The following is a 14,785-nucleotide window of genomic DNA, read 5'->3' as shown; positions in this document are numbered from 1 at the left end:
CAGCAAAATTCGGATGAAGAATGGGACGATCAACTTAACTTTGTATGCCTTGCATATAATACAATGATACACGACTCTACTGGTTACACGCCATTCGAACTCACATTCGGACACCAAGCCTATCTTCCCTCCACAATATCCAAGAATCCCCAACGCACATACGCAGACGAAATCACGTTCCGCAAGAAGGAATGGGACTCTAGACTCCGACACGCTCGCGAAACATTGATCAAAAGTAAACATCGATATCAGAGCGATCAAAGACGTAAGATTATAAAACCTCAATCAGTTTTCAAAGAAGGAGACTCCGTTTTAATACATAACGATCATAAAAGGCATAAACTTGATGTGGAATGGTTAGGACCATACACGATTGATAAAGTATGTACTCCGTACTATCTGATTCAAGACAAAAAGATACACGGTAATCGTTTAAAACCTTACTTTCCAGGTCGACGCTCCTCTTTGCCGGAATAGTATCCGCGCAGATAAATATTACACCATTTAGAAGGAAACTCTGTATTCGTAGAAAACATAGGAAAAGGATATTTGTACAGCGATACTGCCAATGTTATAGTAGGATTAGAATCATATAAATTAACAATAGACTCACGTGCAATCAGCAAACAATACGTCGAAGAGTTAGGCGGATTACAAAATCGCATCAATAACCTAAAACAACTCGCAAAACACTTGAAAGCGTTAACACATACCCGGAGCACACGAGGTTTGCTTAACATCATAGGTTCCGTATCGAAAAGTCTGTTCGGGACTCTCGACGATGATGATCTTACGCTCATAAACGAAAATATGGACAAACTATTCGGTGATAATAATAAAATCAAGACCATAATAGCTAATCAAACAGCACTTATTAGAAAAATTGTAAACTCAGAAAACCTACACCACTTAGAGAGATCACATAGTGATATATTAAAATTACAACAGCAGGCAAATATCGATAGATCTATGCTTAAGATGATCATGAAAGTCGACACCGCGATGCAAACTTGACACTTCCAATTAGATGAAATACTTAACGTCATGATATTAGGCAAACAAGGAATAATTAGTCCACAAATACTTGACCCCAATGAATTCATAGAAAATTACGCCAAGGCAATAGGTAGCCAGATGTACAACACCGCGATTTCTGCCAAAACCGAACATTTTCAATTCATACTCGACATCAGTGAGCTTAAAATCTTCACAATAGATGACAAAATATTTTTCAAAATCATAGTACCTGTGGCGGCACGGGCCACGGAACTGTTCAACGGCTCCGGATACAAAGCGCGACGCCGCCAAAGCGAAACACCGACGTGCCCAATGTATCATCGATATCTTCACACTCTTTCCGCCGAATTCTCGGAAGAGCATACACGTGCCAGCACTGGCGGCACATCTAATGAATGCACGCTAGTGGGGATATCGATGGGCTACGAAGGGAAGAATCTGCGCGATCCGAAACAAAAAGCAGAGTCAGTCTGTCTTGCGCCATTAAAAGTGTAACTCCTCGGTACTATTCGCATAGCAACGCGTCGAATGACCTCTCGGTGTCTATCGTTATTTGTTAGTTGTTACCTGTTGTCTGTTAAGTGTAATTGTTGATTGTTCATTGTTAACTCTGATTGTTGATTAGTTCTAATAAACTGTTATTCGTAAAAACACCAAGAGTAGTTCCTTACGCACCTATCACTATACCACCTCAAATTGGTGACTACCGACGTGATTTGACGTAATATTTAGTGAAAGAGGTGACAGTGATAGTGCTATCGTTTTAACCACCGATTTTGAGTGCACCGCGACGATGGAAGGTAATACACAGGGAACCATAGCCAGCCAGGTGATCAGCATGTCTCCACTGCTGCCCACGAACACGGCGGCATGGTTTGCCCTTCTGGAGAGACAATTCGAGGCAGCGCGAATTACGGAAGACACCATTAAGTACGTGACGCTGGCAAAATGCCTCAACGATCAACAGCTCCAGGACGTCGAAGACCTAATGACGAACCCTCCAGACATCGGACGCTACGAAAAATTAAAACATGCGCTCATTCGCAAATTATCCGATACGGACGCGACCCGGATAAAGAAGTTGGTGGAAAGGGAGGAGATGGGAGATAGAAAACCATCCCAGTTTTATCAACACCTAAAAAAACTCTCCAGCCCCTCCACGCCCGATGATTTTATCCTCACGCTGTGGAGGAACCGATTACCCGCCCGCATCAGGCGTATCCTCGCGGCAGTCGACGATTCGGACCCAGAAAGGTTATTGCGGCAGGCGGACCTGATCGCTGAAGAATTCAGGGAGGATTTTCAGCGCACCGCCCGGGTAACGGCAGTAATGGACCCACCAGCGCAAAACGCTGGAGCATACGAACCAATGGCCGCCGCAATCAACGTGTTGAGCGAGCAAGTATCACAGTTGCAGGCACAGATGAACGCGTTGAGCATGATTATATAATCGTCGACCACGATCACGATCACGCGCGCGTTCGCGATACCACCGACGTTCGCGCTCGCGAGATCGGCCACGGCAAGACGGTCTGTGCTTCTATCATGCAAAGTTCGGAGAACGCGCGAGGAGCTGTCGTGGAAGTCGGGAAACGAGACCAGCCGTCCGTAGACGCGGCAGACGACGACGGCCTGAGATCCCGCCGCATCTTCGTTACGGACAAGGGAACGAAGATTTCTTTCCTCGTAGACACCGGCGCCGACATCAGCGTATACCCCCGCAGTAAAATCCATAGGCACGTCAAGAAAAACGCGTACGAACTATTCGCGGCCAACGGGACGCGCATCGCAACGTATGGTACCACTGCGATTGGCCTTAACCTGTCCCTTAGACGAGCCTTCAAGTGGAACTTCGTAATTGCTGACGTTCAAACGCCTATCATAGGCGTAGATTTTTTTAAGCCATTATGGGTTGCTCGTGGACCCGCGAAACAAACGACTCCTCGACACGACAACCCAATTATCAACAAGGGGATATGCTGCCACGACGGAAGAAATATCCATCAAAACCGTAATCGGCGAATCGGTCTACCATCGACTTTTGGCGGAGTTTCCGGATCTAACTCGTCCACCGGCCTTCGGACGAGAGAAAATCCGACACAGTGTGGTACACCATATTGAAACCACACCCGGGCCACCCGTCTACAGTAAACCTCGACGTCTCGCACCGGATCGGCTCAAGCAAGTCAAGGCGGATTTCGCAACAATGATCGAGCAAGGAGTGATGCGGCCATCGAAGAGTCCATGGGCATCACCCCTGCATGTCGTCCCAAAGAAGGACGGAAGTCTACGACCATGCGGCGACTATCGTGCGTTGAACGCTCGCACCATACCCGACAGGTACTCCCCACCACATATCGAAGATTTCGCGCAACATCTATACGGTAAGCGTGTCTACTCAAAAATCGACCTTGTCCGCGCTTACCACCAAATCCCGATCGCGCCAGAAGACGTTAAGAAAACCGCGATCACGACACCTTTCGGACTTTTCGAAGCAACCAACATGATGTTTGGGCTTCGAAACGCCGCGCAAACGTGTCAAAGATTCGTTGACGAAATTACCCGTGGTCTAGACTTCGTGTTCGCTTACATAGACGATTTCTTAATCGCATCCGAAACCGAAGAACAACATCGCGAACACCTTCGGATTTTGTTTGAACGCTTAAACGAGTATGGCGTAGTCATCAACCCAGTAAAGTGCGAATTCGGTGTGAACGAAATCACATTCTTGGGACACACCGTAAACGCCGACGGGATAAAGCCGCTAGCCGAACGCGTTGACGCTATTGTAGAAGTACCGCTCCCCGGGACCGTTAAAGCACTACGCAGGTACCTCGGTATGATTAATTTCTATCGACGTTTCATACCGGGGGCCGCAAAAATTTTTCAACCCCTAAACGACCTATTAAAAGGAGGAAAAAAGGGCAACGCGCCCATCAAATGGATAGAGCAATCCGAAGCCAGCTTCCGCGAATCGAAACGCGCCCTCGCTAACGCCACGATGTTAGCGCATCCGATACGTGGCGCACCTGTTAGCCTCGCGGTAGACGCATCCGACTATGCAATAGGAGCGGTCCTCCAGCAACGCGTCAACGACTCTTGGCAGCCGTTAGGTTTCCTTACCAAACCGTTGAACTCCGCGCAGCGAAAGTACAGCGCGTACGACCGCGAATTACTCGCTATGTACACTGCGGTAAAGCGATTTCGACACGCCATTGAAGGGAGAAATTTTACAATTTACACCGATCATAAACCCCTTACATATGCGTTCAACCAAGATCCCGATAAGTGTTCGCCGCGACAATTCCGGCAACTAGATTACATCGGACAATTCACCACCGACATAAGATATATCAAGGGGTTAGACAATAACGTTGCCGACGCTCTGTCACGCATCGAAGCGATAGGAAAGTCTGTGGACCATCGAGCTCTCGCCGCCGCGCAAGAAGCCGACAAAGAACTAAGCAACATCGTCAACTCCGGTACATCCGCGCTACGGTTAAAGAAAATACGTTTCCCCGATCACGACGTAGAAATATATTGCGACGTATCGGGTGACTTCGTACGACCGTACGTACCGAAATCCTTGCGGCGCGACGTATTTAATTCGCTCCATGGACTTTCCCATCCAGGGATACGTGCCACTCAAAACCTGGTGACGACGCGTTTCGTCTGGCCGTCCATAAACAAGGACGCCCGAAATTGGACACGACAATGTATCCCGTGTCAACAATGTAAAGTCACCAGGCACGTATCCTCACCCGTCGGAACATTCGGAGAATTAGCGGGCCGTTTCGAACACTTACACATAGACATTATCGTGATGCCATATTCAAAAGGCTACCGATATTGTCTAACGTGTATCGACCGTTTTTCGCGTTGGCCCGAAGCCATTCCCATCGCCGACATGGAGGCGGCAACCGTCGCTTCGGCTCTCCTTTCCACGTGGATATCTCGTTTCGGCGTGCCTTTAAGAATAACGACTGATCAAGGACGCCAGTTCGAGTCGAACCTATTTAACGAACTATGCCGGTTGCTCGGCATCAGACATTTGCGCACGACAGCCTATCACCCCGCGTCCAACGGGATGGTAGAGCGCCTCCACCGACAACTAAAAGCAGCAATCAAATGCCACGATACGAGCAACTGGGTGGATATCTTGCCGATAGTTCTATTAGGCATACGAACAGCTATTAAAGAGGACTTAAACGCGACGGCAGCCGAAATGGTTTATGGCACCGGCATACGATTGCCGGCAGAATTTTTCGTACCGACTAAACGACAGGCCAATTCGGAATTCGCAAGTCGCCTAAAAGACCGAATAGGAAAAATCAGGCCTCATCCAATTACGCGACACGGCGAAAAGAGAACCTTCGTGTACCGCGACCTCGAAACATCGCCTTACGTATTTCTGCGTCGCGACGCCATCGGAGACCCCTTACAACCACCCTACGACGGGCCGTATCAGGTTATAGAGCGAGGAAAAAAGACCTTCACTGTTAAAATAAACAATAAAAACGTAATAGTGTCCATAGACCGATTGAAACCCGCATTTCTTTTTAACGACAATATTGAACACCATAGCACGGAAAAGCGCAATGTAACAATACCGCCCGGTGCCCGAAACGAACAAAGCGAAGGGGACTCAAGAATTCATCACACCACACGCGCGGGCAGGAGAGTTCGATTTCCTGATCGGTTTCAGGCGGGTCTCGGATAGGCGTGAGGAGCCGGCGAACGTACACCCTTGCCTGTAACATTTATATATTTTTCATTTATATAGCGTTATCACTGGTAAGGGGGTACTGTGGCGGCACGGGCCACGGAACTTTTCAACGGCTCCGGATACAAAGCGCGACGCCGCCAAAGCGCAACACCGACGTGCCCAATGAACCATCGATATCTTCACACTCTTTCCGCCGAATTCTCGGAAGAGCATACACGTGCCAGCACAGGCGGCACATCTAATGAATGCACGCTAGTGGGGATATCGATGGGCTACGAAGGGAAGGATCTGCGCGAAGAAAAACAAAAAGCAGAGTCAGTCTGTCTTGCGTCATTAAAAGTGTAGCTCCTCGGTCCTTTTTGATAGCAACGCGTCGAACGGCATCTCGGTGTCTATCGTTATTTGTTAGTTGTTACCTGTTGTCCGTTAAGTGTTATTGTTGATCATTAATTGTTAACTCTGATTGTTGATTAGTTCTAATAAACTGTTATTCGTAAAAACACCAAGAGTAGTTCCTTACGCACCTATCACTATACCACCTCATACCTTTAGTCTCTAAAACAGAATGGAACATATTACAAGTATATCCTATCCCGAGTAAAAGAAATGGAGTATTTTTGGCTCCAGTAGTCGAACATCAGATATATTTAACTTCAGGTCTTTCATTTATAAACGCTGATATCGAGTATTTCAACAAACTTTGTAAGAATCGAGCCGGAACCACTATATGCAAACAAACACTACCAATCCATGACAGAAATTCAAGAACCGATTGTCGCAGCGAAATAATAAATTTCAAACCACACATTGAACATTGTCAAATAACTGTACTTAAGATTGAAGACATTAGCTTTATACCGCTCAAAACTAGCAACTGTTACATTGCGATACCAGCAAATCCGATAGAAATAGACACCATTTGCCAAACGAAACATACCTTACAAAAACTTGACAAGCCTTCCATCATAAGAGCCAACACTTCTTGCGATATATTGTACAAAGACGAACACATGCGTATAGGCGAAACAAAAAATGAAGTCATATACGAAATCAAAACAAAAACCCTAGCGCTCAAAACAAACGATAGTTTCACTCATCTGTTAGATAAACTCGAGCGAGCACCGAAAATAATAGATAATTTACAAGGCTATAAAACAACGATCGATAAAATAGGCGACGAGATAGAAACTCTTAATTTCGAACACAGAATTAAAAATATACAGTATTGGGGACTAACCACGCTCCAGATATTAGGGTACATAGCATTAGGCATACTAGGTATATATGGATTAAACAAAATAGGGGTATTCAAATGCATCAGGAAATGTATACCGAACAAATTATGTATCAATTTATTTTGCTGCCGAAATGAAACTGTAATCAACAGCCACAATGCAACAGCCCCACCAGTACCACTCACCCTGGCCTCAACACCCAACATCTATATTCCAACCAACACATACCACTCAGATGAAGAGGAGGAATCAGCTGTAATTTTCAAGCCACGTCAAGTCCGATTCCACAAAAGTCTTCTGAAGAAAACTTGAGGGATCAAGTTCAATCTAAGAAGGGGGGAATGTCACAGACGAAATTCGAGCAGCTCTATATAACAAACCGAAATTCCGAACGCCTTATCGCGTGTGACCGTCCGGTCAGCATCCGTTCTCAGCCGCCTGAGTGGCATTCGATCACTCCAGCCGTTCACCGAAGTTTACACTAAGTATAAACAAAACCTTCTCCCACTCCAACGAATGGAAGAATATAAATGCTCCCTTCAAAATCATCCAGTCAGTCTAAAAAAAAATTCTTAACTAATCCAAGTATCGAAAGTGTATCATCGCGAACCGAAAAAATTGTATAAATTGAGTAAAAAATAAAAAGAACTTTATCTCCTTTTCGGAAATTAACAAGTTCCTTATTTTTATCTTAATTTTACACGACAACGGCGTAGTCATCAACCCCATAAAGTGTGAATTTGATGTGAACGAAATCACATTCTTGGGACACACCGTAGACGCCAACGGGATAAAGCCGGTAGCCGAACGCGTTGACGCAATTGTAGAAGTACCGCTTCTCGCGACCGTTAAAACATTACGTAGGCACCTCGGTATGATTAACTTCTACCGACCTTTCATACCGGGGGCCGCAAAAACACTTAAGCCACTCAACGACCTGTTAAAAGGCGCGAAAAAGGGCAACGCGCCCATCGAGTGGTCGGAGCAATTCGAAGCTCGCTTCTACGAGTCGAAACGCGTCCTCGTTAACGCCACGATGTTAGCGCATCCGATACCTGGCGCGCCCATTAGCCTCGCGATAGACGCATCCGACTATGCATTAGGAGCGGCCCTGCAGCAACGCGTCAACGACGCTTGGCAGCCGTTGAGTTTCCTTACCAACCTTTAAACTCCGCGCAGCGAAAGTATAGCGCGTACGATCGCAAACTACTTGCCATGTACACCGCGGTCAAGCGATTTTGACACGCCATAGAAGGAAGAAATTTCATAATTTTCACGGACCATAAACCCCTTACTTATGCGTTCAATCAAAATCCTGATAAATGTTCGCCGCGACAATTCCGACACCTTGATTGCATCGGACAATTCACCGCCAACATACGGCAGTCTGTGGATCATCAAACTCTCTCCGTCGCGCAAGAAAACGAGAACCAGTCACGTATCGGTACTTTTGCCTAAGCCACCCCACAACCGAAGTCCATTGTTTATTGTTAACAACATACAAACGTAATACTCATCTACTGGTCAACAAACGTTATAAAAAAAAACTCCTTCTCGTCCGATAACGAAAGTTAAGATGAAGAAAGTACTTAAATGGGTGACAGCTTGGGAACTTCCCGTGGTGTTGACCTTTTTGTTTTTCCAATCCTTTTTACTTTCCTTAATAATCTATTTTTAATAATCTATAGTCGAAACATGGAAAAATAGAAATGATTTAGTATTACGCGACTAATACCATATATCACTCATTTTTGCACACATTTATATTTTTTCACATATTCTATTTTTGTACATTAAAAGCAAATAAGAATATCATTTATTTCGGCTAACGCTCATACCGCGCTGAATGGAATCGTTCTCGTCTGAAGGCAATTTGAGAGATGGGACAGAGTTTGGATCTTTGGATGTAAAAACTTGATTCCTCTGTGGGGCATGCTATCAGTCCTTTTTAGAGATATTTTTTATTTTGTTTGCCCAGTGTTGATTTATAGAGTTTGCGAATTCTTGTTTCAGTTGCGATTTTATTAACATTATAGCAGCTACTTTAGGAATTCTAAGTTTACTCTTTTGTCGTAAGAATAGTTGTATTTTAGATTGTTTAATTTGGATAGAATGTAGCTTTTGTCTCGCTGTAGTTTTTTAATTTTATTATTGATATAGGACTCGCAAGAATTTTTTTCTTTTAAGTTTGGTACGGATTCTTGAAGAAGGGTTTGTATATGTTATTCTATTTCGTCTATAAGTGAGTCGATTTGCCTCTTTGTTAGATTGACATTGTTGTGGATATTTAGGTCGCAGTTCTTTCCAGCTGATTTTGTAATTTTTTTAGTTTATTTCTTTGTACTTACACCTGGGTTCGTCACTCTGTATTTCTAGGGTTAGGAAGTCAGATGTATTTTTGCTTATCTGGAATACGAGAGCGCTATGGTCGCAATCGTAGTCTATAGTTTTGAGCGGGTTAGTTGCCCGTAAATTGAAGGAATTGTAATTGATAAAGGAATTGTAATTGTGTGTCTCCAAAGCATATGTCTAGGTATGAGACTCCTTTTGGGCAAGAGTCAATCCATTCTTCCTGCGTTTTTAATGATTGTTTTAGTTCGTTTAATTGTGTTTGTTGTTCATTTAGAGCTTTGAACATGCTTTTTTTGAAGACCTCGATAAGTTTATTATGTCCAGTTGGGGTATGGTTTTAATTGGATTTGGATTTTGCATTACGCGCGGTAATAAATTTGTTAGATGTGGTTGGTTTTCGGAGACTTGGTTTCGGCTTATTCCTTGTCGTAATATGTCTGAGAACTTTAACTACGGAATGAATTTGCGGCTTATTTGAGCAACGCATTTGTTTTTGATTCCTTGCATTTGTTGATATTTTTGCAAAGTTTTTTTGCAAAGTTCAACGAATTTTGGGCATCCTTTATACAACGCAGGATATCCGTAGTTTTTACAGTTCACGCAGTATACTTCGTCTTTATTTACCGCGTCCACTTTTTTTATTTTGCACTCGTTTGGTCCGTGCGGCTCCATGCAGTTTACATTTGCGACATTGCGTTATGTCATTTTTTCTGACTTTTTCCCATTTTACCCTAAAGTAATTTATGCGGTTCATTTTTAGTAGGTTACTAATATTGCTTTGTGGGAATTCTTGGATTATGTAAATTGGGAGCAATACATTGTTCTCTATGGATCTTTTTGTTGAGAAGCGCCAAACCTTTATCAATTGGACGTCGGACATCTGTAGTGCTTGCAACTCTGCGAGTATCTCTGTCTCGGAGAAGCTATTGTTTAGACCCTTTAATACGATCGTGTGGTACTTCCCTGATTTGAGTATATATGCGTAATCGCTGTCTTGGTTGCAATTAGGATGTCTTTCATTTTGTTAGTCTGGTATATTTCGTAGAAATAGCACGTGTTTATCTGCGTGTATTCGTTTAAAGTGGAGTGACTGTGTTTAGAGCCTCTTCAACCAGTTTTACCGTGCCCTTCGTGTCTTGGAGGATGATGTTTATTGGGAGCGGGTTGTCTCTATTTGTAGGGACAGTGGTGTCTGCGTTCTTCCTTGCAGAGGCTAGTCGCCTGTCCGGGTTGTGTCTGGCTTCTCGGCTGCGTTGTCGCTGGAGATGGGCCCACTGCGTTGTCCATTTCGCTGGGCTGCGCCAGGGACGTTGAGGGTGTCGTTGGTTATGATACATTTCTCGGTCCATTTATTATTCTCTCTCAGACTTGTGATTTCCTCTCCCGAGAGGCCGTATGCCTACTTGCTTTATTTCGTAGGTTTTCGTTCTTTTTCCTTATTATTGTGGATTCTTTTATTGTTATTATTTGAGGGCGTTGCTGATTGCTGATAATGGGGAGCTATCGGCTGAATTTATGGTTTCGTTTTTTCGGCGGTCCGCGTCTCCTGTTGTACTTTCCTCTTTGCTTACACTTTCCTGGCTACTCTCTGCCCTGTTGTTTCCCTTGGTCAGGTTTGGCGAATGGTTGAGTTTCCGCGTCCTTTAGGTGCCAAAGCTTGTGTTGCCAAGAAAGTTCTTGACCCACTTATGCTATATTATTCTTTTGGTTGCTTCTTTCATTCTATCTATCTTCTTTCCTTCTCTTATTTTCTTGATTGTTTTTCTAGTGAGCATTATTTATCACTTTTCGTTATTTAATATCACTGCATAAATTGGCAAACTCACTAACAAATCTTACGCCTGGTATTTTTTGCCAGTGAGATAGGACCTGCTGGGGGTTCACAGCACTCTGACGAGAAAGAATGCATTCAGCTCGGAATGAGCGTTAGTTGAAGCAGTCAATTTTGTTATTTAATATTATTCAATAAAAAATATTTACAACGTACAATTATGTAGGAGGATAAGAAAGATATGTCAAATCTTGTCCGGCATCGTTTTCAAGAAAATGGAGTGCGAAGTTAAGTAGGGGCAATTTCATAATTGATTTTCGCGAAAACAAAGCGGAAAATGTCATTTTACATTTTCGACTTCATTTTCGCCACGCACAGGGAATCATCGTCCTTCGGTTTGTGTCACAATTTTCGGCACATGTATCTTTGCATTCTTTCAAACGACATACGTATGTATAATACTTGTACGTTCTCCAATTTCGAATATTGAATACATATAACATTATCGGAAAATATAAACAAAGCAATATACAGGGTGGTTGGTAATGGGTGGTACAAGCGGAAAGGGGGTGATTCTACGCGAAAAAATAAGTCGAAAATATAGAATACAATTTTTTTTTAATTTTTTTTTTTCTTTAATTTTTCCATCGAGACAACGATCTACAGTGAGATCCGTTATAACAAGATGTGCTAAAGTACGCACGTACCGAGCGAAAATTCAAAGTCGATTTTCTTGAAAACAAAGCCTCAAACGAAACATTTTTATCCTATATTTTCGACTTCTTTTTTCGCGTAGAATCACCCCCTTTCCGCTTGTACCACCAGTTACCAACCACCCTGTATAAGTAAACGTGTATGCGAGAATGATACAACGTATGGTGATAATCGTTTGATGCTAAAAAGATATTTTCTCGATGTATACGACTATACAGCTTATTAACACTTAGCCAACCGCGCTCGCACAGGCTAACCTATACGCTGTCCACCGTGCATTTTTCCAAGTAAGGAGGACTTATATTCGCTAATACTTGAAAAACAAAGAAGTCTAAAAATTATTTAAGTGGTCAATTATATTTTGCGGTAATGATTTTGTTTAACGATTTCACATATTGTTTATACAAAACATCAAATTAAAAGTATAAGGAGATATAGGTAAAATTAAAAACATTAAAGATGACTAAAGATAAATGAAACGACTTGAAAGTGAAGTTGAAAATTCATAATGCATTTTAATATTTTTTTACAGTGTGGTATTGTTCGACTATAACTTTACTTAGTCATAACTGATAGTGTAACTTTTTAATTAATTTTAAGAACACTAAATTGGTGTATTTTATTACATATTGCACTTTATAAAAGCGGAAAAAGAGTAGCAATTAATTGGAAACAATTCCAGGTAAACAATAACTGATAATTACAACAACAACAACAACAACAACAAAGAAAATGCGTCGCTAAAATCAAAAAGGGAGATCTCCCCGCGTTCGGTCACTCATCGATGTTCTCCACAGAGGAGAGATCCGATGGTTCGGATGGCTAAGTGTTAAGAAAAGTAAGAAGAGCCAACACCACACGGAGTTCCAAAGCGGTCACCCGTTTAAGTACTAACCGTGCCCAGCGCTGCTTGACTTTCGTGATCAGACGAGACCGAGTACTTTCAACGCGGTGTGAGCGTTAGCTTTAGTGATCAGTTTTGTTATTTCATGTTATCGAATAGACACAATATTTAAGAAAACATACGTGTATGTATGAGGATAAATGGTATTTTTAGACGTGCATACAGATTTATAAAATTTTTCCTGGCTTCGTTTCCCAAACAATGAATTGTGAAGTTCCGTCATGTAGATACGCGTATACTTAAAAAGTAGCGGAGTCAAGTGGACCGAACTTCATAATTGATTTTCTGGAAAACCAAGTCTTGTGTCAAAAATTGTCACTTCATCCTCGACTTATTTTTGTATAGGAAATCAGGCCCTTTCGACCTGCACCATCATAATACTCTAATTTTCTCGCCTACTTCAATTTTGAAACTATTTAGTTTCACTGGATTGCGTATAACTACCAACAGCAAAATACCAACATTCACGGACGACACGGCTGTCGTGACAACGACCATATCCAAATCCACGTCATTCCATACTACCTGACTTGACCTTTGCACATGGTCCAACGTTACATTTTCCCCATTACGTAGGGCAATTAGGATCCGCCGCCCCTTGCCCCTCGAGAGAATCGTCAGTTGGAAGCGAGAGTTGTACGTAAAAAGTCGAAAGCGAGCATTGTTAATAAATATACCGTTAAACACCACAGAGTATTTCTTCGGCACCGCAGCCGTTGATCCTCGGTTAGCCACCGAAGAGTCAAGAGTCGTCAATCGAGAGTCGTTATATCACACTCTGTCCCAACATTCTTAACCGCCACTCTGTTGAATTCACATAATAAACGTCTGAATTTTTCTTACCTTGCTCGTGAAACGTTTAAACCTAAGCGAAATCATTCGAACGACGCGAGGAAATGAACAGTGATTTCTTAATTTCACTACTCCCCGTGCCTTCGACGTAACACAAACACTCTAATCCAGAAACAGCAGTCATATTACCACCAGAACTTATCAGAAAAATAGAAAAATGACTGCAAGATAAAAGCAAACCCCAGTCAATTTAACCACATTACATTTACAATACGAAAACGGAAACCACCTAATATCCGATTGAATGGCACGCACATAACACAAACAAAGCAAGTTAAATACTAAGACTCCACTTAGACTCATAACTTACATGAAAGCAACATACCAAATCAATTATAGACAAAATACGGATAAGAAGGAGACAGACGTACTGGCTAACTAGTCGAAACTGTAAACTCAGCATAGAAAGTAAATTGAAAATATCCAAAACCAGGATAATAAGGTAACTAAACCAGTGTCACGACCGGCATACTTCAAATCCGACGGACTGACGATAGAGATAAAGATGTGGCGGCACTCGGCGACAATGTATATCGCTGAAGTGCCTAATGAACCATCAACATCCCAACGGTCCTTCCACCGAAGGTTCTAGAAGAAAGAGCACGTGGCAACGATCGCGGACGCCTAGCAAATGCATGGACGGTGGGGATGGATGTTGAGGGATGACAAAAGAAAGTAATCGGATCCGATCGAAGGTAAAATCGTAAGAGTCAGTCTTAGAAAGTCACGCCTAGAGTTCGGAAGTAGATTGTAAAGTGTATTGATGTTAAAAAAAAATAAAGTTTTCTTTTTTTATTTTTCACCTCAAATTCCTTTTTTTATTTTGTTATTTTACGTGACATTTTGGCGATCCTGCCAGGATAGTGAAAAGTGTTTGTTCGGAAACCAAAAGACACTCATCATCTACGGAAGATCGAATTATTTGGGACTACGGTCATCCGCAACAACAAAGTAACTATCACGAACCAAGTGAAGTAACAATAAAAGGTAAACTGAATTCCTTTGTACGTTACCGTGAAAGAAAATTTAGCTTCAGTAGCCAAGACTCGTCTTCGTCTGAAAATTATAAATCAGGGCAATAATGTCCAAGGCAAACGAATCTCAAACTTCAACCTCAACTGACCCAATGTTGCGAGCAATATGGGACAGTATTTAAAAACAGAACGAGAACATTGCCCTTTTGCGAGAGGAAATGTTACGTTTGTCTATGCAAA

The 14,785-nt window shown here is 42.7% G+C and overlaps 1 pseudogene; it reads right to left on the bottom strand.

Moving 5' to 3' along the window:
* Nucleotides 1–12,661: 12,661 nt before the first annotated feature.
* Nucleotides 12,662–12,780, bottom strand: LOC117165457 (5S ribosomal RNA; annotated as a pseudogene).
* Nucleotides 12,781–14,785: the final 2,005 nt, after the last annotated feature.

The sequence above is a fragment of the Bombus vancouverensis genome, chromosome 17 (genome assembly GCF_051014615.1).
Source record: "Bombus vancouverensis nearcticus chromosome 17, iyBomVanc1_principal, whole genome shotgun sequence".
Taxonomy (NCBI): domain Eukaryota; kingdom Metazoa; phylum Arthropoda; class Insecta; order Hymenoptera; family Apidae; genus Bombus; species Bombus vancouverensis.
Note: the sequence above shows the minus strand (reverse complement) of the source record. Positions and strands in the feature narration are given on the sequence as shown.